Raw genomic sequence first — 27,076 nt, forward strand, 5'->3', positions numbered from 1 at the left:
TTATATGTGCTGTGCAAGTAAATGATATAATATGTACATATGTATAATAAAGCAAATGATAAAGTATGTCACCACCATAGTAGCCAATATATATGCTTTGCAAATGTAGCGCTCTCCCTGACCTCTAGCGGCCTGGTGGTGACCCCCAGAGTCAGGGATGGCTGACATTCCTCCTCAGGGTGCAGATTACTAGGCATGATGGGTGTAGTGCAAGATGGAAAGATGGACACCAGAAACATTTAAAAAAAATGAACAAAGATAGTTTTGTTTCTCTTAACAGGAACAGCGGGAGAGAGGGGTATGGCACCCTTGGGCAAATGCAATAGCAACTTGGCAGACTCCTTGGACAAAAATAGAACTAGGCAGACAGCAATACAGAAAAGGTGCCTTTAAGCTGAATGCAACAATCTGTATTTCGTAGCAACTGCAGTCTCCTATAGCAACAACTTTACTCACAGTATCCCACTGTAGATCCTCAAGCTCAGCTCACAGCTACCTGCTGGACTCTTCAAGCTTTACTCGCAGCTACCTGCTGTATTCTTCAATCTTCACCCACAGCTATCCTCTGGGTTCCTCTGACCCAAAGCTACCTGCTGGATCCCTCAAGTTTTACAGCTACCCGCTGTACTCCTTCAAGCTTTACTCTTGGCTACCCACTGTACTTCTTGGATGAGTTCTCTCTTGAAGCTTTCCCACTTACTTCACAGTCCCCGGCTGATAAAGCATCTGCTCTGGTACTCTTTCAGAACTTCATCCCTTTGCACCTGCCTCTGGAAACAAGAGTGGTTGTCGCTCTGGCAACTTCTTCTCATACGCCTCCTGGCAATGATCAGGCTCTCCTCAGGCTGAGCCTCTTCACACGTGGTTAGGCCCCAGGCTTCAGGCCTACATCTCTGCTGCTGCTCCACACACACCCATCCAGGTCGCAGCCTGGGTGGGAAGAACCCCGATCACCTGACTTTGTTCAAATAAGTAGACTATCCCAGCAGCCTCAGCGGCCAAAAAAACTCCTACTGATTGGCTGAGAAAAGCATATTCCCTTATAACCTGAATTTACTGTAATCTATTATTGAAATGCCAAGGGCAACAGTGCCACCTATTGACAGAAGAGAGAAATAACAGTTAAACTCAAGCTTAGGAGAAAATCGTTTGATCAAAGACTACAAATTAGCCAGGTTAGTTACCACCTAGCACAACTAAATTTACTAGCAGCCCTATTTAGGACAAGGGTGCTAAACAAATAAACCTTTGTATGGTAAACCATATTCTAAGGAGCAGAAAACTAGTATGGACTTAGGCTCATGCATGTGTGCACTGCACTACTGATAATACTCCTGGGGGAAATGGCAAAACCAGATGTGCTGTGGTGGTTTGGCGTGCAAACGTGCATGTAGCAATTGGTGTGTACACTTTACACCCAGAAACCTATATAAATGGATGAATCAATTGAAGTTGCAAAATGGTCTTCAGCTCGTTCCATCTGCCCTGAGGCCTAATCTGTTGTATCTGCCTATCTGTGTATAACTTGGCTTCTCCCTGGACTTTGTCTCTGCTCTTTTCCTCAACCTTGCACATCTGGTTACTCTGACCTCAGCCTGTTTACTGGACTTGTTACATGGTTACATAGTAGGTGAGATTCAAAAAAGACACAAGGCCATCAAGTCCAACCTATGTGTGTGATTTTATGTCAGTATTACATTTTATATCCCTGTATGTTGTGGTCGTTCAGGTGCTTATCTAATAGTTTCTTCAACTATCAATGCTCTCGACTGAGACCGCCACCTGTGGAAGGGAATTCCACATCCTTGCCGCTCTTACAGTAAAGAACCCTCTACACAGTTTAAGGTTAAAACGGTTTTCTTCTAATTTTAATGAATGGCCACGTGTCTTATCAAACTCCCTTCCACGGAAAAGTTTTATTCCTATTGTGGGGTCACCAGTACAGTATTTGTAATTTTAAATCAAATCCCCTCTCAAGCGTCTCTTCTCTAGAGAGAATAAGTTAAATGCTCGTAACCTTTCTTCCTAACTAATATCCTCTAGTCCCTTTATTAGTTTTTTTGCCCTTCTCTGTACTCGCTCTATTTCCAGCACATGCTTCCTGAGAACTGGTGCCCAGAACTGGACAGCATACTCCAGGTACGGTCAGACCGGAGTCTTGTAGAGTGGGAGTATTACCACTTTATCTCTTCAGTTAATTCCCTTTTTAATGCATGCTAATATTCTGATGGTTTTCTTGGCAGAAGCTTGGCATTGCATGCCATTGCCGAGCCTATCATCTATTAGGAGCCCCAGGTCCTTCTCCATCCTTGATTCTCCCAGTGGTTCTCCCCCAGTGAGTTTGAAACCCAAATGCATTATTACATTTTTACACGTTAAACCTCATTTGCCATGTAGTTGCCCATCCCATTAATTTGTTCAGATCTACTTACAAGATTTCCACATCCTGCGGAGAAGTTATAGTTAACTTGGTATCGTCTGCAAATACAGAGATTGCGTTTTTCCCCCTGTCCTCCAGGTCGTTTATGAACAAATTAAATAGAATTGATCCCAGCACAGAACCCTGGGGGACCCCACTTTCCACCCCTAACTATTCTGAGTACTCCCCATTTATCAATTTATCACTACCCTCTGAACTCGCCCTTGTAGACTGTTTTCAATCCATGTACTCACCCTTTGGTCCATGCCAACTGACCTTACTTTGTACAGTAAATGTTTATGGGGAACTTTGTCAAATGCTTTTGCAAAATCCAGATAAACCACATCTACGGGGCTTCCGTTATCTAAATGACAGCTCACCTCCTCATAAAAGGTTAAATAGATTGGTTTGGCAAGAACAATTCTAAATGAATCCATGCTAATTACTGCTAATGATACAGTTTTCATTACTAAAATCCTGTATATAGTCCCTTACCATCCCCTCCCAGAGCTTGCATACTATTGATGTTAGGCTAACTGGTCTGTAATTCCCAGGGATGTATTTTGGCCATTTTTAAAATATTGATGCTACATTGGCTTTTCTCAGCTGGTACCAGTAAAAATTAGGAACAATGGTCTGGCAATTAATTGACTGAGTTCTCTAAGGATCCTCGGGTGCAAGCCGTCTGGTCCCGGTGACTTATTAATGTTAAGTTTTTTCAAGTCTATTTATAATTCTGTCCTCTGTTAGCAATGAGGGTGCTTCCTGTGATTTGTCATGAGGATAAACACTGCAGTTTTGGCTACTGAAGCCCCCTCGATACCCTGGTAAAGACTGTGGATAAGAATAAATTCAATACCTTCACCATCTCCCCATCCTTTGTAACCAGATGTCCTTCCTCATTCTTTATGAGGCCAATATTGTCTTTTACTGTTTATATACCTAAAGAATGTCTTGTTTTTTTTTTGCTTTCCTTCGCTATGTGTCTTTCGTGTTCTATCTTAGCCACTCTAATTGCACCCTTACATTTCTTGTTGCATTCTTTGTAAAGTCTGAATGCTGATGATGATCCCTAAGCCTTGTCTTTTTTTGAAGGCCTTTTCCTTTGCTTTTCTATGCATTTTTATATTGGAGTTAAGCCATCCAGGACTTCTGTTCGCTCTTTTAAATGTATTTCCTAATGGGATGCATTGGCTAATGCCCTTATTTAATATGCTCTTAAAGTACACCCATCTCTCCTCCGTGTTCTTTGTTCCTAAGATTTTATCCCATAATATATCTTCTAGCAAGGTTCGTAGTTTAAGGAAGTTGGCTCTTTTGAAATTCTGTGTCTTTGTATTCCCCTTATGTTTCCTATTTGTGTGATTTAAACTAAAGCTAATTGACCTGTGATTGCTGTTTCCTAAATTGCCCCTTATTTCCACATCCACGTTCAGGTCTGTATTGTTGGTAATCAGTAGGTCTAGTAACGCTTTGTTTCCAGTTGGTGCATTTACCATCTGACCCATGAAATTGTCCTGCAAGATACTTAGGAACTGGCAAGCCTTAGACAAATGTGCGGTTCCTTCCACCCAGTCTGTCTGGATAATTAAAATCCCCCATTATGATGACACCTCCTGTCCTTGCCGCTAATCCAATTTGTGATAGGAGGTCCGTCTCCCCCTCTTCCCTCAGGTTAGGGGGCCTATAGAATACTCCCAGTATTATTTTCGCCTTAGTTTCATCCCTTGGAGTTCTAACCATAAGAATTCCACCTCCTCCCTAGCTCCCCTAGTGATGTCATCTCTCGTATTCACTTGTACATTATTCTTGATATACAGGCATACCCCTCCCCCTTTTTTACCCTCCATATCCCTGGGTTAAAGGCAATACCCTTGAATGGTTGCCAGTCAATTGTGAGATCTGTTGAAACAAGTCTCTGAAATTCCCACAAAATCAAAATCCTCCTCGTACAACAGTATTTCTAGTTCTGCCAGGCTTCGGACATTGGTGAACATGCCACGTAGTTTAGACTGATTGCATACTGTCTTCTCATTGGGTGTTCTAAGGTTGAAAATAGGACTTGTTACTATACTTACCTTGGGTTTATGTGCTTTAGTCAACGTACCACTAATGCCCCTATCTCTACCTCTGGACCCCATCTCTTAGTTTAAAAGCCCCTCTAACTTTTCAGACATTATCACTCCCAGCAGATCTGTACCCTCCTCATTTAGCTGCAGTCTGTCCCTTCTATAGAACTGATGACCGACTGAGAAGACGGCCTTGTTCTCCAGGAACCCAAACCCCTACTTACTACACCAGCTCCTCAGCCACTTGGTTACTTCCCTAATCTCCCTCTGCCCTTCTGGTGTGGCTTGAGGTACAGGTAGCATTTCAGAAAATACTACCATGGAGGTCCATTTCCTCAATTTAGCTCCTAAGTCCCTAAAATTGTTCTTTAGGACACACCATCTGCCTCTGACTTTGTCATTGGTGCCAACATGCACCCTGACAGCAGGGTCTTCCCTAGCCCCTTCCAGTAATCTCTCCACCAGATCTGTGATGTACCGAACCCGAGAGCCTGGTAGACAGCATACAGTTTGATACTTTGGGTCTTTGCAACAAATTTCCCTCTCTGTTCTTCTAAGAATTGAGTCCCCTACCATCAGAATCTGTCTTTCCTTTCCCTTGGCTTCCCCTTGGCTTCTGCTGCTGCTGTCTCTGCCTGCTGCTTCTGTACTGCTTTTCCAGCTGTTACTAGCCTTTTCCTGCTTTCTAGACATGCACAGCCTGATGATTCAGTACCTTACTGCTTGGCTGTCGCTGGCTGATGCCTGCTTCCCAGCCCTGCTACCATTTGCTGCTCTGGTGCCAAGCTTCTTCAGCATCCTGCCCTGAGGACTGCAACTACCACCTCCACTCACCTAAAGAGCAGACACCTATAGCTAGCTCCTCTGGCACTTGTGCCATTGCTTGCCCTCACACTCTTTGTCCCCACCTTCAGGAGTGTTGGCCAAGAGGTGAAAAGAGGCCTTCACAACATTTCAGTTTTCACCAGGTAAGTGATAACTTCATTCAGCTTGTTCCATGTGTCCTGATCTGTTGTATTTGCCTATCTGTGTATAACCCAGCTTCTTCCTAGACTTCACCTCTGCTCTTTGCCTCACTCTTGCTCATCTAGTTACTCTGACCTTAGCCTGTTTACTGGACTTGTCTCTGCCTGCTGCTTCTATACTGCTTTACCCAGCTGTTACTGACCTTGCACTGGTTCCTGGACTTGCTCTGCCTGACGATTCAGTCCCTTGCTGCGCGAATATCACAGTGCAAAGCCTTGCTACTATCTCCTGCTCTGGTGCCAAGCTGCTTCAGTATCCTTTCCTGAGGACTGCGACTTCCAGCTCTACCCACCTAAAGAGCAGACACCACCAGCCAACTACTCAGGCACTCATGTCACTCCTTGCCCTCACACTCTCTGTCTCCCCCTTTAGGAGTGTTGGGCAAGAGGTGCAAGAGAGGCCTTCACAATATTCCAGTCTTCACCAGGCAAGTGATAACTTCATTGCTTGTCATACTTTGTGTGCTGGTATTCCTTCTGCCCTTGTGTTCATTTAGGCCACATGACAAAGAGGAAGGTGTATCATGCCTGTAACATGTCATCCCCTATTAGGAAAAGCAGTGGGAGAGTCATTTGTTTAACCAAGAACCAAGCATAACGATGTAACGGAGTGTAATTTAGTGTTGTAATAGACTGTAGAACTATAGGGTCTTGGCTTGTGTAGAAGCCAGTGAACCTACTACTTTGTTTCTTTGATTAGGGGAAGAAAGTGAAGTGCCTGGAGGAATCCAATGCTAACACAGGAAAGCAAATGCCACACAAACAGTGTTTTTAGTGGAAATCAAACCCAGTACCATCATGTGCAGTGCGTGCTAGGCTGCCTAATAAGAAGGCCCACCACTAGTGCTACACTTGTTGACTGCTTCTACAGACTGGTGATCTAGATCGGATAGGGGGTAGCATTAATCTGCTGGCCTCCTTTATAAATCTGTAAATCTGTATTTTTTACTCCTGAAAATGTTACTAAACCCACAACAATAAAATCAGTCTGTATAAGCAGTAAAGCATGCTTATTATGCTCACTGTGAAACCTAAGGGGTAATTCACCACATTGTGTAAAAAGGCTGTTTGATCCTGTCTTCTCTGATCCTCCCCTTCTTTTACTGTCCCCAATCAATCTACTGGGGAGGCACTCTGCACATGCTCAGTTTGTTGTGCATTGCTAGAGAGTTTATTTTTATTTTTGGGAGAGTGCATGTGGTCAGCACAGGGCCAATCTGCACTGTCTAGGAGTCATGCAGCCTTATAGGACAGTCAGAGAAGAATGAAAACTCATCCAACAAGCTTTAACCAGTGCTCGGTCGGACACTGTTAGAAATCACAAGACTGCTTTACACTGCTGATGAGAAAAGATATTTAGAAGTTTATATTTAGTAAAATAATTGCATGTCCATGTTCTGAGTACTGTGGGAGACCAAATATAATGAATGCAGGGTCCTGGGTTTAGTAACACTTGAACATAACATAAAAAAATATATATATAGAAAACCATTGTCCATTCCTTTTGAAGCCAGATACTGTGCTTAGCTTAGCATTGACAATTCAGTATCTGTAGATTACAATATGATCTACATTCATATTCACATGTGAAAACTGATTCACAATCACAAAGCCATCACTATCAGATGTTCCTCCTGAAGTATAGTGAGGCATACTTACATCAGTGCCCATGAAACTCCATCAAACAGGTATTAAAAAAAGATGGTTTTAAAAGCAGAGCAGATCTGGTAGATAACACAGAAAAATGTAATTCGCAAACTGTACCCAGGCAACCAAAAAGGAGAAGGGGGCATGTGCTCCTACTACCTTGGTTAAGTACCCCCTAATATAAGAAGTACAATTTTCTGGTTGAATAAAATATGTAGCATTTCTGCTCTTTCTGCTATGCAGCTTTAACTTTTATTAGTGCACTAAGAAAAATAGATTTTGGCTTTTCAGTTTGCTGTGCTTTGCACATCATCTGTGACCTTTACAGTAAATGAGGCTGCGTGACATTATCATGCTATATCAAGCAATGTTGTTGGTGTAAGTCTTCAAAGATGATGGTGCATTTTAACAGCATACACCAATTTGAGTCATTAGTGTAACTGTAACCTGAAAGTCACTTTGTGTGTGAGTTACATATTTTACATGGTTGATGCTCCACATTTGCATGGTGGCATACTGTATAATATATAGACTTGTAGATTCCTACTCTAGTTTATGTCCAAGAAATTTGTCACTAAGAACAGAATGCTTGAATATGCATTTGTTTATTATTTACCAGAGGAGTTACTAGAACCTTCAGGTCCCTGGTGCATGAAATCATGAAGGGCCAAATTGACCCCCGGCTGGGACTTGTCCCTCCAGGCCCGGGGCCATTCCCACTGATCCTGATGCCTTTTACTCCCTTTTCAGGTCCGTTAATTAGGGTCCTGCAGTGGGACCCTTTCATATGTTCTGCTGTGGGCCTCTTCCTGCCATTTTAGGGCCCCCCATGGTGGCGGAAAACCAGAGCCTAGTCACAAATGTGCCCTTTGCAACCATGGTAGTTCTGCCATGGGTGTCATTCGTTTTTATTTTTGGCATTTTATTTTTATGTTATTTTACAATTTTTTAGGAGGCCCATTAGGGCACTTTGGTGAGCTATCAAGAGTCTAAACAGACCTCTAATGTTCCACCGTTGAGACAGAGAAAAAAGATTAAGGACATAGCCCTCAATCTCCATTTCTGCAGCCTCAACTGCACTGAAAGATTGGACAGAAATAGCTCTGTACAGAGCTTCTTGTTCTTTCACAAACCAAAGCATAGTAAACATAGTTTACTATGCTTCGATTATGAATAATCTGAGATAGTGATTGGTCCCGATCACTAACTCTGTCCATTAACAAAAGGAAGGCGCTGGTAAATGACATATTTACCAGCCCCTTCCCCTGCTTTCCATCCTGACACATCCCTGCAGCAGCCATCAAAGAGGAGAAGGGAAAAGCTGCAGCTGCTGAATACCTGTAAAAGGGAGAGGAAGAGAAGCAGGCTTTCAGCGGTTGCAGAAGGAAAATGGAGGGGATTGGTTGCTCTATAATCCAATACCCCCACTGCCCCTCCTATCCAGGTATATAGGGAAACCACAAAGGCCTCCTGGTGCATGGGGCTGGGTTGCAATTGTGACCCCTGTAGGTATGCCCCAGTTATTTAAATAAATTTACTTTATTTCACAAAGCTTTTAAGATCTCTGATGTTTCAGTGCAATAAAAGATAAAATGCAGCTACTGTACATCCATCTTTAAATCATTATTTGCAGTGCCCAGGTAGAAACCAGTATGAAGAGACCCCGACTCTATGTACTGTAGATTTCTGCTCTAGAGACATTGATATAAATGGAAGGTGCCAAAAGCAGCAAATAATAAACCTGACCTGGCCTATATTATTTGAATACATTTAAAGCTAAACTGCAGATAAACATCTAAATACACTGTACAGGGCACTAGGGTAGGCGATACATGTCCCTGTTTACTGGCGGTGAGCAAGGATGTGGTCTTAATTATACTAGGATTATCTACTGTTTGCATTTACCTTTGCTGAGGAAATTATTGTTTGCTTGTTTTGAGAGACCAACAAAGACTTTTACAATGGCTGGCTGGTAATCTCGGGCTCTCCAGATAATAACACCTATAAAAAAGCTGTCCTATCTGCCAAAACAGCATTTGTTGTTCTGCCTATTCACTTTTTGGATTTATACAGCATGGCCAGTACAGACCTGACCTGACTTTTCTCCACTGTGTTTGTTCTCCATTTCTAAGAACTACATATCCCACATATAAATACACTAGAGAACAAATAAAAAGAGATCCTGCAAATCTGATGTGATTTTTTTGATAAGCAACAAGTTTGTCAAGTTCTGACATCCAAGTTCCTAAAGAGGGTAGGGCATTGGAGACCCATTTTAAAGAGAAGTATGGGTTTCCTTTTTTTTTGCTTACATCTATTCCATGTGAGCTGCTGATATCTAAAAATCTTCCCAGCCCTCTCAGAAGTGCCCCCAATCTGTTAAAATCAAGCTAAATACCTGTGGGAGGGTCTACAGAGTTTTATAGAGTGTAATACTGACAATGGTCTGGCTCTGGAGTCTGGATCCACACACTTTCCTGTCCTCTTACTTGATTGATGTCCTCTCTGCTCGTTCCCAAGACTTCACAGAGTGTAGCTGCTCTCCCTCCCTTCTCTCTCCTCCTTCCTCCCTCCTTCCCTTCTCCCCCGCAGCATGTTTCAATGGTCAGGGGAATCGGCAGAGATAAGAGCACTTCAGTCAGTGACTAAGGCAGGAGAAGTCACTGATAGTGCTGTGTATATAAATCTCCTCTACATATTTCTATCTACCAGAGTGAAAACAATAGATTTGTAAAGCCGAATACACATATGGATGTGACAGCACACAGGCATTCCATGCATTACTGGTATAGTAAAATGAAATAAAATCAGAACTAACATTGTGAATGAATCCTTTTATTGACTATCTGGATTTTTATATGAAACCTTACATTCACATCTACTTGTATTTTCATACTGAAGCACAGGGCTCCTCAGACATGGACAGAGCTTTGCTCCCCCATAATTGGTGTATTACCTAGTACCCCTATAGTAATAATGTTTCCTTCATTGTAAATAGAGTATTACATGGTCACATGCCGTACAGTGCCATCACACGCCGTACAGTGCCATCACACGCCGTACAGTGCCATCACACGCCGTACAGTGCCATCACACGCCGTACAGAGTCATCACACGCCGTACAGAGTCATCACACGCCGTACAGAGTCATCACATGCCGTACAGAGCCATCACATGCAGTGCAGTGTCATTACATCCTGTACAGAGACATCACATGTAGTACAGTTTCAACACATGCCGTACACTGTCATCACATGCCGTACAGTGTTATTACATGCTGTACAGAGCCATCATATGCAGTACAGTTTCAACACATGTCATACAGTGTCATCACATGCTGTACAGTGTCATTACATGCCGTACAGAGCCATCACATGCAGTACAGTTTCAACACAAGCCATACAGAGCTATCACATGGCGTACATTGTCATTCTGTACAGAGCCATCACATGCCGTACAATTTCATCACATGCCATACAGAGCCATCACATGCCTTACAATTTCATCACATTCTGTACAGAGCCATCACATGCCGTACAGAGTCATTACATGCCGTACAGTGTCTTTACATGCCATACAGTGGCATTACATGTTGAACAGTGCCATAACATGCTGCACAGCACCATCACATGCCGTACAGGGCCACCACATGCCGTACAGAGTCATCTCATGCCGTACAGTGTCATTACATGCCGTACAGAGCCATTTCATCACATGCCGTACAGAGTCATCTCATGCCGTACAGTGTCATTACATGCCGTACAGAGCCATTTCATCACATGCCGTACAGAGTCATCACATGCTGTACAGAGCCACCACATGCTGTATAGTGTCATTACATGCCGTACAGAGCCATCACATGCAATATAGTTTCATCAAATGCCATACAGAGACATCACATGCCGTACAGTGTCATAACATACTATACAGAACCATCGCATAGCGTACAGTGCCATTTCATGCTGTACAGTTTCATCACATGCCATACAGTGCCATCACATGCCATACAGAGTCATCAGATGCTGTACAGGGTCATCACATGCCTTACAGAGCCATCACATGCAGTGCAGTGTCATTACATGCCGTGCAGAGATATCGATGCACGTTCACAGTTACCTTTGAGGAGATGGAAGTGGAGTGAGAGACACTTGGCAGAGGGAAATAGGGCGACATAGAGAGAGAACAGGGCGCTGCTAATCATCTGTTACCATGGCAGCCCTGCTACTGAGAGAAGGCCTGAGCCGAGGGCCTGTACTGCGAGGAGGTGAGTCATATTCTGTGTGTGTGTCTACAGGCCTTTATCTACCTACACAGGGGGGCACAGCCATGTACATAGGCCTATACCTACCTACACAGGGGTCACACTCATGTACGCAGGCCTATACCTACCTACACAGGGTTCACACCCATGTATGCAGGCCAATCTCAAATCACCCTCAAATTGGACATTCCCACTACTCTCTATCATTTGGAATTTGTATGGATGGTTTTACCATGTGTAGTGGGGTGCTACCACTTTTTAGATGCTTACTATGCAACATCATGATATATGTACATGTGTTTTTTCTATCATACTACCCTAATTGGGAATTTGTTATCATGTTGATGATTTTTGTCTTAATAAAACTTTTTTGAATATACAGCTGTTGTATTTCAAAACTGCCTTAAAAATCCCACCTCTGAGGTAATTACTTTTTCAATGTAGAGGAGTCAAAGTATCCCATGATACAGACTAATGGAGTGTTACTCAATGAGGTGCCAAGGACAATAATAATAGTTGAAATTTCTCTGTTCCAATAACAAGGTATCATTGGTTGGAGCCGTATTTAGCACAACAGGAATCATCCCTTAGACCCCCATACACACTATTCGATTTTCTGCAGATTTTTGTCTTCAGATTTACCAAACCCATATAATATGAGGTCAAACCTGAAGAGTTTTAATTTGTATCCAATCAGGCAGGTCCTTGCACTATGTGGTTTTGGTAAATTTAAAGACAAACATCTGCAGAAAATCGAATAGTGTCTATGGGGCCTTAGACATCCCTTAGAATCTTGGAGTACAGTGGACTCAAGGCAGAATAAAAATTTTAGAAGCAGAAAAAGATATGGTTGAAAATGTCTGTAGCATTTCCTTCTGGGTTTCCTCCAAAATGGTGCCATGGCTTAATTTTCCACCCCTGCCTATACATTACAGGGAATTAAAGTATAAAATTGGTAATTAACTATGTATTAAATAGGGAGATTAATCAGTTCATTCTGGCAGGCCTAACCAGCTAATTAAAGCGTGGAGTGGGGTCAACCGTGCTTGTAGCGCCTAGATGAGAATGTAGAGTATCACAGCATTAATAACTGGAAGAAGTTGTTTTTGTGTGTAGAGTGGGCTGAATAAAGTTAACATTGTTGATTTCAGATGACCCTCAGAGTACAGCTGGGAAACTAATGAAAAATTAGATGGTGAAATTAGAGAGAATAATTCTGTTTCAGCATAACCATTCCCCCTTAATTAAGTTTATGTGAGCAAACGTTACATCAAGAGAAACAAAAACAAAATGTGCAGATTTTCAACAGCAAAATTTGTTAAAACTTTCCAAATTGTATTTTTGCATATAAAAACCATTAGTTTGACAATCATATATTCTTGGTTATACGACAAAAAAAAAGATAAAATTACAATCTCATTATTAGGTGTCATAGATTACAGTATCTTGCTATCTTGGTTTCCATACAAAATTGGTACTTCTTTTTCAAAAAGAAACAGTAACAATTATCATGTTACATGCTCCTAGCATCTATCCTAATTTTATGATTACATAAATGTCTGAAAGCAGGGGTGGGCAACCTTGGCACTCCAGGTGTGGGGAAACTACAAATTCCATTAGGCATTGCAAGAGGGACAGGAATGATTCCCAGAGGTAGAGGCATGATGGGATATGTAGTGTCACTATATCTGGAGTGACAAAGTTGCCTACCCCTGACTTACAGTCAGTGGTATTAGTGCGGGCCACACTAGGTATTAGCACTCTGGGGGTGCAAGCCAGCTGCCACATTTCCTCTTTTTGTGTTACACCGTGTATCACGCTGCAGTGTTGCTTCTGCTAGCCTGACTGTAGCAATTTGGAGCCAAGGGGAGGTGCATCCTCGACTCCGGTCTCATGACAAAGCCAAGGGAAGGATTTACCCTCTGTCTAAAACTAGTTGAGGGATTGTTTGTACTTGGGAATGTCTGTAATGGGGAGTGTTTGCAATGGGAGTGTCTGTACTGGTAGTGTCTGTACTGGGGGATGTCTGTATTGGGGAGTGTCTGTACTGAGGGGAGTTTGTATTGAGGGAAATCTGTACTGGGAGTGTCTGGTGTCTGTATTGAAGGGGTCTGTTTTAAAGGATTAGGCTGGGAAGGGTGTCTATTCTGGGGGGATCTGTAGTGAGGGAGTCTGTACTGAAAAGTTAGGCTGGAAAGGGGGGTTGTGCTAGGGAAGTTTTGTATTGAGGAGGTCTGTACCAGGGAGGTCCATACTGAGGAGTTTGGCTGGAAAGGGGTTTGTACTGGGTGGTTCTGTAATGAGGCCAGCAAGCAGTGATCAAGGGAGAACCAGAGTCAGTGTTGAGAAGGAAGAGGCTGAATGAATGATAGAGTGGGGGTATTGAAGTAAGATGTGGCAGTGCTAGTGGGAGTGAGAGATAGAACAGTGTATAATGTGAATGAAAGGCACAGATACAATATGTTATTTTACATTGGGAATTAGTACCAGCTATTGCAGCTGAGTGAGAAAACAGTGTAGTGGGGTAGAGTTTAAGCTGAAAATGCCGAGGGAGGGGGAGAGCTGCTGGCAGTGAGTGGCTGAAGGGGCAGAAGGAAGGGGAGAGCTGGTGGTGGTGAGAGGTCAAGGGTGCAGAGGGAGGGGAAGAGCTAATGGCATTAAGCAGGTGGAAGAAAAATAACAGTATGTGGAGAAGGGATGACATGTGTTGGTTGTTATGGGGGAATCCAGATGGAATTATGTCTGAATAATGTGTCTGGGTCTCAGGTGGACTGAACCCTGGATACATGATTTAAACCCCGAACTGTGTGGATGAATCCTGGACAGGTGGCAACACTAATGCTGCTTGGTTGGCTGGGCCACAATGACATCACTCCCATGCATGTGCAAGGAAGTCACACTACAAAGTGGTGCTGTAAATGAGGTGAGCTTCGTGTTCGAGTCGAACATACGTTTGACTCGAACATTGGCTGTTTGTCCGTTCGGCGAAGTCCGAACATTTTGGTCCGTTCGCGCCAAATTCGTGTGGCGCTCACGGCCCACAATGCACTGCGATGGCGCAGTGCATTGCTGGCTCATGATTGGCCAAGCATGCACTGTGAGGCCGCGTACACACGCGCGGACTGTTCGCCCAACTTTGTCCGTCCAACAGTTTCAGCAAACAGTCCGCTCAAAATTAGCATGGACGGACATGCCCACACACGACGAACGAACAGTTTGCTGAAACCGTGCGCGATGACGTGAACAGCACGTACGACGGGACGAAAAATACGACGTCCTATACACTGCATTATAGCTTTCGGCGTGAAAATCCTTTCTGAGCATGCGCGCAACTTTGTTTGACGAACAAGCCTACACACGAGCGGGCTGTTCGCTGAAACAAGGTTTCAGCGGACAGTTTTTCGGAATTTCCGAAAAACCTTGTCCGTCCAACTGTCCGCTGAAACTGTCCGCTGAAAGCCCACACACGAGCGGACTGTCCGCCCAAACACTGTTCAGCGGACAAAGTTGGGCGAACAGTCCGCCCGTGTGTACGCGGCCTGACTCCACATGCTTGGCCAATCGCAGCGCCAGCAGCGAGGAGAGCCATGATTGGCCACAGGCAGGATGCCTGTGGCCAATCATAGCTCAGGCTGTGTAGTGCACGCCCCACACTATATAAGGCCGCCAGCGCGGCGGCCTTGTGTAGTGTGTTGGCGTCTGAAGCAGTGGGTGTTCTGTGTACCTTCAACACAGTACACACCGATCGTTTTTGGCCGATTTTCGATCTTGCTGTTGTGTAGTGGTTATTGTCTGCGTGCCCTGACCGCAGTATACACCGCTATATTCACCTCACCTATATAGCTAGTGATCTATCTTTTATAATAGAGCTTGCAGTCAGTAGTGTTAGGAGATAGTGCGTGCTGTCTGCGTGCTCTGTACCCAGTACATACCGCTATATCCACCTACATAGCTGTTCTCTATTTGAGCCCACTTGCCATCTGCAGGAGTTATTGGAAGTTGTGTGTGCCTCCAGCACAGCACAGTATACATCTGTATATACCCCTTTATCTCTGGTGTTCTATAATAAAGGCATCTGCAGGAGTTAGTGGGTGTTGTGTGCCTCTAGCACAATATACACTACCCAACTGCTTTTTTACCCAACTCCCTTCAGGCCATTACCATGTCTGGAAGGCCAGCAAGGAGAGGCAGACAGGCGCGAGACGATAAAAGAGGGCAAGCAGGCTCTGTGTCTAGAGACAACAGTGCTGGTCGTGGACGCGGTGCATTGTCATCAGCACGTGGCCATCGGACACACTTGTCCTTCTTTTCGGCAGCTGGACATGTTGAACCGCAACATGCCAACAACTTGGTAGAGTGGATGACCAAGCCCTCTTCATCCTCCTCATCCTCTCTCACCCAGTCTCAGGGTACTAGCAAAGCAGCTGCCAACGCATCGTCTTCCCTCCTCTCAATGTCATCGTCAGTGACTCCTTCCCTAGACCCACCACGTCCTCCTGAGGAGTCTCCTGAACTCTTTGAGCACAGTGTTGGGTACATGCTCCAGGAGGATGCCCAGTGTTTTGTGGGCTCTGATGATGACACTCAGCTAGAGGAAGGCAGTAGCGTGAGCGCAGAGAGAGGGGATGCTCAAGAAGGACAGCAATCTGGCAGTCATGTTCCACAAGCTGCAGCATACTGCCAGGTTTGCTACAGCGATGAAGAGGGAGGGGATGATGAGGGCACTGACTCCACGTGGGTGCCTGGAAGGAGAGAGGAGGAGGAGGAGGAGGCACATGTCCAACGAGGCAGGATGCCCTCCGGGGGCCAGCTTAGGGGCAGCACACCGACTGAATCACACCGCAGAGCTCCGCCTGTGCAGAGCGCTGCCTCTGCGCGTTATTCTAAAAGTTCTTTTGTGTGGGCCTTTTTTGAGACGAGTGCATCAGATCGCACCGCTGCTATTTGCAACATATGTCTTAAGCGTATCTCACGTGGCCAAAATATCAGCCGCTTGGGCACCACATGCTTGACCAGACATATGTTGACCTGCCATGCAGCTCGTTGGCAAGCGTACCTCAAAGACCCACACCAAAGAACAAAGCGGACCTCTCCTTGCTCCTCATCAGCTGGCATCTCCAACCCCACTAGACCTTCAGTCCTCTCTGAAACCTGCTCTGAGAGGAATGAAGGTGTAGAATTAGGTGTGTCACAGCCAAGTGCTTCAGGGAACTCTGCTAGCGGTACACCCACGTCCGATTATAGCAGGCAAATGTCCCTGCCCCAGCTGCTGGACCGGCGAAAGAAGTTCACTCCCAGCCATCCACATGCCCAGCGGTTGAATGCTAGCTTGGCTAAATTGCTAGCACTTCAACTGCTGCCTTTTCAGTTGGTAGACTCGGCCCCCTTCCCTGAGTTTGTACAATGTGCGGTTCCTCAGTGGCAGGTCCCCAAACGCCACTTTTTCTCACGGAAGGCGATTCCGGCTCTCTACCGTGTGGTAATGTCCTTGCCTCGCTGGACAGGGCGGTCAGCGGTAAGGTGCATATTACCGCTGACTCATGGTCCAGCAGGCATGGACAGGGACGTTACCTGTCTTTCACGGCCCATTGGGTCACTCTTCTGGCAGCTGGGAAGGATGCAGGACAAGGTGCAGTAGTGTTGGAGGTTGTTCCGCCACCACGCCTCCAAAATGCTACTATTGGTTGTGACACACCTCTCTCCTCCACCCCCTCCTCTTCTTCTTCCTCCATGGCCTCTTCCAGTGCTCTGTCCTCAGAACCAGCGGTGCTCCGTAGGCGTTCCAGGGGCTACGCAAGTACGCAGGCAAAACGATGCCATGCCGTGCTTGCGCTGGTTTGTTTGGGGGACAGGAGCCACACTGGGGCGGATGTTTTGTCAGCTCTGCAGGGGCAGGCCGAGAGGTGGTTGACGCCACGCCAGCTTAAGCCAGGAATGGTGGTTTGCGACAATGGCACCAACCTCCTCTCCGCCCTCCGACAGGGACAACTGACCCATGTGCCCTGTGTAGCTCACGTCCTTAACCTGGTGGTGCAGCGGTTCTTGGGCAGGTACCCCGGCTTACAGGATGTCCTGAAGCAGGCCAGGAAAGTCTGTATGCATTTCCGCTGATCATTTAATGCCTGTGCTCGGCTGGCTGAGCTCCAAAAGGAGTTGAACCTGCCCAAGAACCGCCTTATATGTGACATGTCCACCAGAGGGAACTCAACATTGGCCATGCTGCAGCGGCTGCACACACAGCAGAGGGCCATCAATGAGTACCTGTGCGACTGCGGCACCAGGACAGGGTCAGGGGAGCTTGGTTTTTTCTCACCACGCCAGTGGGGCATGATCAGGGATGCATGCACTGTCCTGTCACCGTTTGAGGAGGCCACAAGGATGGTGAGCAGTGACAGTGCATGCATCAGTGACACTGTACCTCTTGTCCACCTCTTGGAGCATACGCTGCGTGGAATAATGGACAGGGCACTTGAGGCAGAACAGAGGCAGGAAGAGGAGGACTTCCTTGCCTCTCAAGGCCCCCTTTATCCAGACAGTGTTCCTGCTGTGCCACCCATCACACAGGAAGAGGATGAGGAGGAGGAAGAGGAGGAGGAGGATGATTGTGTCAGCATGGAGGTGGAGGCTGGCACTCAGCATCAGCAGCAGCAGCAGCAGCAGTCTTGTAGGGATGATTTACAGTCCCAAGAAACACGTGGACTTGTACGTGGCTGGGAGGAGGTAGCTGCGGATCATGTTGTCCTTAGTGACCCAGAGGACTCCGGACCGAATGCCTCAGCTAACCTACGCTGCATGGCCTCCCTGATCCTGCAAAGCCTGCGGAAGGATCCTCGTATTCTTCGGATCAAGGAGAGGGACCATTACTGGCTGGCCACTCTCCTTGATCCACGGTACAGGAGTAAGGTTGCCGACCTTATCTTGCCATCGCAGAGGGAGCAGAGGATGAGACATCTCCGGGAGGCCTTGCAGAAAGGTCTGTGCAACGCGTTCCCAGAGACTGGGAGGTTACAAACTCCTGGTCCTGGACAACGTGTTGCTGAGGCATCGGTCAGAAGGAGCGGTGGAGAAGGTGGCCGTCTGACTGATGCTTTCAGACAATTTTTTAGTCCGCAGCCCCAAGGTATGATCGGTTCCAGCACCCATCGCCAGCGTCTGATTTACATGGTGGAGGAATACCTAGGGGCAAGGTCAGACTTGGACACCTTTCCCACCGAAAATCCTCTGGCTTACTGGGTCTTGAGGATGGATCACTGGCCAGAGCTTGCACAGTATGCAATTGAGCTACTGGCCTGTCCTGCATCCAGCGTTCTTTCGGAACGCACCTTCAGTGCTGCTGGTGGCTTTGTTACCGATCACAGGGTGCGCCTGTCCACCGAATCAGTTGATCGACTGACCTTCATCAAGATGAATCAGTCTTGGATCACCCACAGCTACCAAGCACCTGAAGCTGATGTAACAGAATAATTTTTTTTGAAATATCACATCCCTTCAAGACTGCCTATGCTGATGCTGAGTGACTGTCCTGTTATGTTGATTGTCTATCCTCTTCCTCCTCCGCTGATATGTTGGAAGAACATTTCTGGTTCTGGTTGATGCCATCAGCCCAATTTTTCTGCCTCTGTTTAACAGGGGCGTTTAAGTACAATTTTTGATGCAATGCTTTGCAGCAGGGCTAATTCCTGCAATCAAACAAGAGTATATGGGAGCGGTTGCAGTGTGGTGGCACCAGCACCAGTGCCCAAGGCCCAATTTTTCTGCCCCTGTTTAACAGGGGCGTTTAATTACAATTTTTGATGCAATGCTTTGCAGCAGGGCTAATTCCTGCAATAAAACTAGAGTATATGGCAGAGGTTGCAGTGTGGTGGCAACAGCACCAGTGCCTAAGGCCCAATTTTTCTGCCCCTGTTTAACAGGGGCGTTTAAGTACAATTTTTGATGCAATGCTTTGCAGCAGGGCTAATTCCTGCAATAAAACTAGAGTATATGGGAGAGGTTGCAGTGTGGTGGCACCAGCAGCAGTGCCTAAGGCCAAATTTTTCTGCCCCTGTTTAACAGGGACATGTAATTACAATTCTTGATATAATATTTCACAGGAGGGCCCCTTCCTGTGCCCACCCAGAGTAACGGTGAGGACTTATAGTGTTGTGGCACCAGCACCACAACCACCAAAGGTCAATTTTTCTACCACTGTTCAACAATGGCATGTAATTACAATTCTTGATATAATCGTTCACAGCAGGGCGCTCCAGCGCCCTCCAAGAGTCACTTTGAGGGCTTACAATGTTGTGGCAAAACCAACACCTTGTTCCGCCATTTCTGCAGAGCATATAGGGCAGGCCCCTACTTTCAAACATCCAATTTACAAACATCTCCTACTTGCAAACGGAAGGAGACAACAGCAAGTGAGATGAAAAAAGATGGACAACAAAACAAATTATACAGGGGTGATAACCCTTCCCTATGTTTTCCAAAAAGCTTAAAAATAGTTTTTTTGACTGGAGCTACACTTTAAAAATGTACCAGTTGAAAATTACAAACAGATTCAACTTAACACAACAAACCTACACAGTCCCTGTCTTGTTTGCACCGCCTGTATACTGCTGTTCTGAGTATATAGGGCCTGGGGGCCACACGCATTTCCTTTTTTTAATATGGGTACGGGGTTCCCCTTAATATGCGTACAAGACCTAAAGGGGCTGGTAATGGGCAGGGAGGGCTACCCATGCCATTTTTCTCAATGATTTTCAACCATATTGCAGGAACCAGATATAACATTAAAACCGCAAGCAGTTTTAAATGGTGTTATTTCCGTTTAATGTCATTTTGTGCAGGGACTGTTCTAAACACGGGAAACACGTGACACTTCACAGGCATACTACAGACACCCCCCAGGCACCATATTTAAAGGAATATTTCACTTTTTTTTCACTTTAATCGTCATTAAAATCAGTGCTCCCGCCAAAACTGCCATTTTTAAAAACATTTTAGGCATTGACCCATGTCCCCTGGGGCAGGAGCCAGGTCCCCAAACCCTTTTTAGGACAGTATCTTGCATATAAGCCGTTAAAATTAGCACTTTTAATTTTGAACGTTCGAGTCCCATAGACTTCAATGGGGTTCTAACGTTCGTTCGAATTTGGGGTCTGTTCGAAAGTTCTGGTGCGAACCGAACCGGGGGGTGTTCGGCTCATCCCTAAACTTCAAACATTTGTATCTAGAGCAACATTAAATGTCCAAAGTAGGGTCTGGAATAGGACCAGTTTGAATTGTATAGCTCAAAAGGAATTCCATCTAGACCTTGTGCCTTACAATTAGGAAAGCTAGCTAATGTATGGCAGCCTCCAGCTTTTTAAGTGCAAGAGTCCAGCAGGATTCTATCTGCAGAGGTCCAGTGATGGTTGTCCAATTTTGTATTATTATCAGCCAATTTCTTACCACACACAAAGTATCATATAAATGTACTCACCGAGGCCAAGATGCCGAGAGCGGTCGCTGTTGCGGCTCGGCGCAGACCACCCCTGAAGGTGGCACAGAGAGTGGTTGCACCAAGAGGCACAAGCTACCAGTAGGACAGTCACTTGCTAGCAGATCAGCAGGTAGCTTGAGCAGAGCTGAAAGGTGATGTCCCGTGGGAAGGTCCAAAAGCAAAGGTAGCAAGTCCGTAAGGCAAAGACAGAATCCAGGAGACAGGCCAGGGGTCAAACACAGTCCAGATCAGAAGACAAGTACCATGAACGCTGAGACAGAAGGATAATCCAAGACAAGCCGGGGGTCGAACACAGGAGACAGCAGGTAAGTCCAGATGCAGGCTGAGGGTCAAACACGTTTAGAAAGCAGGAGTCCAAGATCAAGCCAGAGGTCGGGTCAGGAGAAGATCAGCGAGGTCGATAAGGCAATCCGGGTCACAACAGGTAATACAGATAACAGAAGCAGACGTGGGAATCACAGGAAGCTGAAGACAAACCAGCAGTGTGTTTGGATGACCTCACTTCCTTTATAGGTCAGCGAGGGGTCACACCCTGTGTGTGTGTGCTTGTGTGCTTTCGTTTATTCCTCTTGCACACAGCTGTGCGCCGGAGTGCTTTACCCGTGCGCATCCTATGACAGTGCCCCCCCCCCCCCCCGAGGGGCGGCCTCCGGACGCCCAAGCTAGCCATCAATTCCGGATGTTGCTGATGGAATGTCTTTATTAATTTGGGAGCGTGAAGGTTCTTGGATGGTTCCCAGGAGTTATTTTCTGAAGGATACCCCTTCCATTTTACCAGGTATTGTATTTGTCTACCGACTTTCCTGCATCCTAGTAAAGCTTCTACTTCGAATTCATCTTCTCCATCGATCTTGATGGGTGGAGTAGGAGGCACTTCCCTTCCAGGAAAAGGACTAGGAACCAATGGCTTCAAAAGGGAGGCATGGAAAACAGGGTGTATCCTGTATGATTCAGGGAGAGCTAGTTCAAAGGCTACAGGATTTATTACCCTTTTGATTTTGAATGGTCCTATGAATCTGGGACCCAGCTTGCGTGTGGGACAAGGAAGTTTGAGATTAGTGGCAGATAGCCAGACTTCCTCGCCAATTTTAAAGGTAGGGTTCTCCTTCCTTCCCCTATCATGGTATTTTTTGTAATCATCCTGGGCCTTCTGTATGGTCTCCTGGATCCTTTGGAAATTAGATTGGATGGCGGCTATCCGATCTTGGACCGCAGGAACAGTGGATTCTGGGATAGAATTGGGGAGGAAAGAAGGGTGAAACCCACAGTTGATCCAAAAGGGAGTCTGGTTGGTAGTTGTATGAATTGAATTATTGTAGGCGAATTCTGCATATGGCAATAGGGCCGACCAATCATTTTGAGATCCTGAACAAAAGCAGCGAAGATACTGCTCAAGGGTTTGGTTTGTCCGTTCTGTTTGCCCATTACTTTGGGGATGATATGCCGATGACAAACAGATCTTGATTTCCAGTATCTTGCAGAGTTCTCTCCAAAATCTAGAGGTGAACTGTGGACCTCTATCAGACGTGATACTGCTGGGAACCCCATGGAGCCTGACAACCTCCTTAATAAAGAGATTGGCAGTTTCCAGAGCAGAGGGAGTGCCGACCATAGGTAGGAAATGGGCCATCTTTGAAAGACGGTCGACTACTACCAGAATTGTGTTGAAACCTTCCGAGGGCGGTAGCTCCACAATAAAATCCATTGACACGTCTGCCCAAGGTCGGTCAGGAATGGGCAAAGGCCTTAACAGGCCCCAGGGCTTGATCTTGGGACCCTTGCTACGCTGGCACGGTACACAAGAGGCAATGTAAGTCTGGCAGTCCTGTCTCCAACCTGGCCACCAGAAAGAACGAGAGATCAGTTCCGCTGTTTTCTGTGTCCCAAAGTGGCCGGCCAATTTGTGATCATGACAAGTCCTTAGAACTTGAGTCCTAATCTCAAGGGGAACGAAGACCTTGTTTCGGGCCCAAAACAGATTGTCACGTTTTTCCAAGGTAGATAGGACTGGGTCATTGCAATGGACTGAAGCTGTTTTGATGGCCGTAAGTAAGTCAGGCTGTGGGAGTAGAAGGAAGTTGTGAGGAGACAAGATCGTACTAGGCTCCGTTACCTGGGAAGACTCAGGGAACATGCGCGAGAGCGCATCCGCTTTGTTGTTCTTGGATCCGGGCCGGTACGAGATATGGAACTGGAATCTTGAAAAGAAAAGCGCCCAACGGCTTGACGGGGTCTTAAGCGTTTGGCAGTCTGCAGATATTCAAGATTCTTGTGATCTGTGAATATTGTGATGGGATGAGTGGCTCCTTCCAAGAGGTATCTCCACTCCTCCAGAGCGAACTTGATGGCCAATAGTTCTCGGTCGCCTACGTCATAATTCCTCTCCGGTGGGGTTAGCTTCTGAGATGCGAAAGCCACCGGGTGTAACAAAGCTTTAGGCCCTTGTCGTTATGAGAGGATGGCTCCTGTGGCTGTCTCGGAGGCATCTACTTCCAGTACGAATGGTAATACTGGATCGGGATGCCGTAAAATAGGAGCTGAGGTGAACAAGGTCTTTAGTTTGGTAAAGGCTACTTGGGCTTCTTGAGACCACTGAAATCGGGTGTGTTGGCGGGTCAGCTGAGTAATGGGGGCGACTATTGAAGAGAACCCGGCGATGAATCTGCGATAAAAGTTAGCGAAGCCTATAAACCTTTGCACGGCTTTCTTATCCCTTGGAGCAGGCCATTCCAAGATTGCCTTGATCTTTTGGGGGTCCATGGAGATGCCCTCAGTAGAAATGATGAATCCTAAGAATTGAACTGTAGTTATCTCAAATTCACATTTCTCCGCCTTAAGGTACAGCCGATGTTGTCGGAGGATGGTGAGGACTTTCCGCACGTGGACCCTGTGGAGTTCAAGAGAAGCAGAGAAAATAAGGATATCTAAATATACCACTATAAAATCATCAAGATAGTCTCTGAAGATGTCATTTACTAGATGCTGAAATGTGGCCGGGGCATTGCACAGGCCAAAGGGCATAACAAGATATTCATAGTGGCCAAATCTCGATCTGAAGGCTGTCTTCCATTCATCCCCAGCACGGATTCTAATGAGATTGTAGGCCCCCCGCAAGTCTAGTTTGGAAAATACTTTGGCAGATCCTAAGCGCTGGAATAACTCAGGGATGAGTGGAAGTGGATAGCGATTTTTGATTGTGACTTTATTAAGTTCCCTGTAGTCAACACATGGCCTAAGGGATCCGTCCTTTTTTCCCACGAAGAAAATACCTGCCCCTGCTGGCGAAGAAGATGGGCGAATGAACCCCTTTTCAAGATTTTCATCAATGTAGGCTTTGAGAGCCTTTAGTTCAGTCTCGGATAAGGGGAAAATTCGTCCAAAAGGGATCTCAGAGCCAGGTAACAGTTCAATGGGACAGTCATATGGTCTGTGTGGTGGTAGCAGGTCAGCCTTCTTTTTATCGAAGACGTCCTTAAACTCGGAATAGACCTGAGGAATGTGCTGAAGGTGGTTAATGGTGGGGGCCACGGTCATACAAGGAGCTGGAACAGAATCAAAACAAAGGGAACATGGGAGATGATATTAGGTCGAAGCGTAGAAGTTCTCTATGGCCAGAGTCTGTAATAGTGAGCAAAGGTAGTGTCTCCTGTGTTACTGGACCTGAGAGTGGCAGAGATCCATCTGCTAAATGGACTAGAAGGTGTGTCGCTTTATTCTGGCATGGAATGCGTAGTTGCTGTGCAAGGGAGATGTCAAAAAAGCAACTACATGCCCCTGAATCAATCACGGCTGGGAGTGGGATCTTCTCTTCTGCCAGCTGTAGGGAAACAGAGAGAGTCACATAAGTTTAAGCAGGACCAACACTCTGGTAGTTCATTACACACCGTGGGGGAAACTTACGGGGTCTCACGGGACAGCTGTGAATGAAATGTCCAAGCCCCCCCACAGTATAAGCACAGATTGGCTTGGCGTCTTCGTTGTCGCTCTTCTGGGGTGAGACGAGGACGGACCAAACCTAGCTGCATGGGCTCCCCTTCCGAAGCTGAGGGACCCGAAGGAACCGGGATGGGAGGATACGGGACAGTGGCCTTAGGAAGCATCCAACTAGGCCGAGGGGCCTGGAGGCGTTCGGAGCGCCGCTCGCGCATCCGTCTGTCCAGTTTTGTAGCCAACTGGATTAATTTCTCCAGGGAGGCAGGAGTCTCTACTCGGGCCAACTCATCCTTTAGATTCTCGGAGAGCCCTAACCGGTATTGATAACGCAGGGCCGCCTCGTTCCAGCCGGTGTCAGCTGACCACTTGCGAAACTCAACAGTGTAATCCTCCACCGGTTTTCTCCCCTGTGAGAGAGCATGCAGGGTAGCCTCAGCCGTGGCAGTACGCTGAGGGTCATCATATAATTGTTGCAGATAAAGGAGAAAAAAGAGAGAGAGGGGCGCCTCTGGGTGCAGATTTTTCAAAAGGTTTTATTTTCAGTGTAAAAACATAAAATTTTGCACTCACATTTAGTAGGCAAAAAATAAGCATTAAACACAGAGGGTCATCTGGTGTATCTGATTATGGGACGTCAGCCAGTGATCCGGTCCACATCTGTCATCTCGTTGTTCCTGTTCCTCTCACATGAGGTCCACTACAGGTGTTTTTTATGAAGCAGCGGGCTTATGGTGGACATGAGATGTGCGGTCTTCAGAACGAGGCTTGGGAGGCAGAGATGACCAGGGCGCGGGGCTGTGACGTCAGAGGGTATGCGACCCCAACCTGAAAACTGAACTCCCAGCCCGACCATCTGTCACTTACCGTAGGGCCCCAAACTTGAGAAACAAAATTGCACCCAGTAAATTAAAAACCCAATCCATTTTTCCCAAAACCCTCCAACTGATACCCCTAACTGGGATGTATCAATGCCACAAAGCACTTTGTAAAACATGTAAATTTGTCCATCATGGACAAAAAGAATTCACCACCAAGGGCAAAACCTATGAACTAAAAGAATTTTATAACTGCTCATCCGATTTCGTAATATATGGTCTGAGTTGTCCCTGTGGTCTCATATATGTAGGGAGAACCATTAGGACACTCAGACAACGTTTCGGTGAGCATCGTAGACTAATAGAAGGAGGCACAGACCCCCATAGCGTGCCTAGACACTTCGCCCTCTCTCATAAGGGGTCCACATCAGGCCTCAAGGTCTGGGTTATCGAGCAGATCCCCAACCATCTCCCTCCAGCGGAAAGGTTTAAAAAATGATGCTCTCGCGAAACCTTCTGGATCTATACCCTCGACGCACTCTCCCCAGGGGGAATTAACGAGTGTATCGAAATTGCCACCATCCTCTGATGTACCACTACCTTATAACCCACCTGTTATCATCTGTCGCAGAGCTCGAACTGCCCCATACCAGACACCCCTCGTCTATGGTGCCGTCCTTATCATACAACATGACTTTACAAAAAACATCCCCTCACCTATATAGATATCCTCTCAATCTATCCGCTCGTTTTAGCTACCGATATTTATGGCAAATATATTATTATGCATACGTTTTTACCATTACTGTATTTCTCAAGCGGTGATATTCTCTTTTCTCCTTGCAAAGAATCATGTATTGACTTTGGCTTGTATATGTACCCATGCATATGTAGAAAGTAATTCTTATCATTTTGTATTAGTGTAATACCTCTTATCCCCCCTCCCCACCCACCCTTCAGTCCCCTCCCCCATCCCCCCCCCCAGGCCCATCCTTTCCCCCCCCCAGGCCTCCCCCCCCTTTCCTTTCCTTTCCTTTCCTTTTTCCTCCCCCCCCTCCCCCCCTCGTAATCTACTCCCTCGTACTCCTTTTCCCCTCCCCGCGCCCCACACTCACGTATGTGCGTACACACATACACACATGTGTCCATGTAGGCATATGTGCGCGGGTGTACGTTTTTGATTTTACTTCTGTTTTTATTCTCATTTTCATTTTATACATCCCGTTTTTTCATTTAAACACGGGTAAGCGTACGTATCTATATGTGTATTTATGTATTTATATATGTGTATTTACACATACACAATTTTATCCCCTTACACACATATGTCCTGCATGTCCAAACCCCAATACAATATACAATTATATCCACACACTTCATGTTATGCTCCTTGCCTCCTTTTACTTTTCCTTTTTACTCC

This window comes from Lithobates pipiens, unplaced genomic scaffold, assembly GCF_037356315.1.
Source record: "Lithobates pipiens isolate NorthernLeopardFrog02 unplaced genomic scaffold, aLitPip1_a1.2 Scaffold_16, whole genome shotgun sequence".
Lineage (NCBI taxonomy): Eukaryota > Metazoa > Chordata > Amphibia > Anura > Ranidae > Lithobates > Lithobates pipiens.